A 2,310-nucleotide genomic window follows, 5' to 3' on the forward strand; every position below is an offset into this window, starting at 1 on the left:
GCAGCTTAGAATTCTAACACATGGTTACTATAGTGAAAAGGGCAATTTCTATTTCTATTTCAAGGCTTCAAAATAGTTTTTCCTGTGCTGCTTTCTAAAACACTATTTTTTATTTTAGAAAATAATTGTAAAAATTTTTACTGGATTTGGAAAATACTTTTGCAATCTTTTTCTGTTTCAATAGTCTTCTCAACCAACTCTTTGCCACTAAAAAGAGGAACTTGAGGGAATTTATTGAAATGTGGGGGGGAGATATATAGACAAATTTCTTCACTAATCAATTGTTAATTGCAGCCTGTGGTTTACTAAAAAGAGCACTTTTATCCTTGGCCAAACTCCTATGTCGAGTCTCTGCAGCCCCTTGCAAGCAGTATTTTAAACATCATCTGCCATTATCAACCACAACAAAACATTCCCAAGACTTGTATGGCAAAGCCAACCAGGCTACTAAATCTCTTTTTTTGTAAACAGAGAAAGTGATGAAAGGCATAAGATAAGGCAGAGCGCACAAAACAAGAGAAAGGAATGGGAAGAGAGAGAAAAGGGCTAAGAAGAAAAATAATGTGCCAAAGAGAAATCAGCAGATACTTAGTTTCAGAAGAGAAAGAAAAAAACAAACAAACAAAGGATTTACATCACCTAAATAGTCTGGGAAAAAAAAAACCCACTATGTGGTTTTAAAAGTAAAGAAACGAAGGAAAGGTGTAAGATCAGCAGATTATCCAAGGGATGTCGTGGACCACCATTCTGTGTTTGACAGTGTTAAAGTGATCACAAGCTGACGAGTTGCCAGCCAAGCCTTTCAGAGTGTGAGGTGAGAACATCCTCCAGCTCCATCAGGAAATTCCGTCAGGATGCTGCCAGTCTTCCAGCAGGGTGAGGAGAGGACACTAACATCCCTAGGAATGCTGACTGGACAGCAGCTGGGGACCAGGCTTTCTGCCTCCACCCCACCACAGACTGTCCTTTCAAAGGTTCATTTGCAGTACATGTAAGGAGAGGAGGAGTAAGGCCAAGAAGCTGGTGGGAAATAATAGGAAAGAAGTGCTGTAGTTTGATGAGGATAATAACCTTTTTAACTGGTGTCCTATCATATTAGTTTCCCCATGAAATTATTTAAAACAGCAGGGAATCAAACATCCCCACATTATTAACCTCTAGCTCGTGCTTATTGAGGAAAATCAGGCAGATATTTTATGGGTGGCTTCCCAGATGATGCCACATAGCACGGTGAGGACCATGGGACCAGGCTCTCATGCTGATGAGGAAAAGCCCAGGTTGCCCAATGGCCACCACCATTCATTGCTCCCTGTCCCTTCCTGACCTGCTGCTCAGGGCTCAAGGTTTTCCCCATTTTCTCTGGGAAGGCACATACCTCCAAGCAAGTGAAATCCTCAAAAGCAAAGTGTGTGCTGTGAATCCCAACACAATAACAGGATGACGCCAGACCTGGCTGTCAGCCCCCACTGCTCCATTAACTCAGCTCTTAACAAGGCATTTGAATATGGCTTTTCAGCTTTTGAAAGCTAGACTCATGCTAAACATTTCAGGGGAAATATTTTTAAAAGCAAATGAAGACCATTTATGAAAAAATCCGAAAGTTTCTATCCAGAAACTGGAGAAGCTGGGAAACCAAAGCACTGCATCATCTGTCTTACATCACTTGCCTATCTTCCAATGTGCGACAAAAGAAATTTAAATAGTAGCCACCTTCAAAAAGCAGTTATTAGATAAGTTTGTGAATTTATATTATTTAAAGACAGAGCTGAATCATCTCAATGATAGGCTCTTCCTACTTATTCACAGATTGTGTTGGGAAATAATTTAGCACCTTTTTTTTTTTTTGTAGTCCTCCCTCAGAGCAGTACGTTGCTTGGCTGGGGATCCACCACTGGTTTTTGTGTTTAAACATTCTATTTTACTTAAATGCTTTGTAGGAAATATTTTTTTTTCTGTTGCCAAAAATTCTTTTCTTTATTCCCAGCAAAATTCATATGATGTCTATTTTTCAAATGCTTATGCTTATTGACTAAACCTGCACTTTTGTAAAATACTAAGGAATTTAGTAGTACAACAGAAAGTCATTGAAGTGCTACTTTGAATTATTTAAACCTTCAGAGGGCAGGTTCTGTTTTTAAAGGTTTATTTTTGACATTTGTGAAGATATACATGCATAAATTATTGGTAGCACTGAATACCAGCACTGGAAATGCAGCGAAGGACCTTGGTGGCACCACCACGAACAGCTGCTTGTGAGGAGCCTGCCTTCCCAAACACCCAGAGGAAGGTAGGGAGCACTGAAGTGTTGGC

This window comes from Zonotrichia albicollis, chromosome 1 (assembly GCF_047830755.1).
Source record: "Zonotrichia albicollis isolate bZonAlb1 chromosome 1, bZonAlb1.hap1, whole genome shotgun sequence".
In the NCBI taxonomy this organism is placed as follows: domain Eukaryota; kingdom Metazoa; phylum Chordata; class Aves; order Passeriformes; family Passerellidae; genus Zonotrichia; species Zonotrichia albicollis.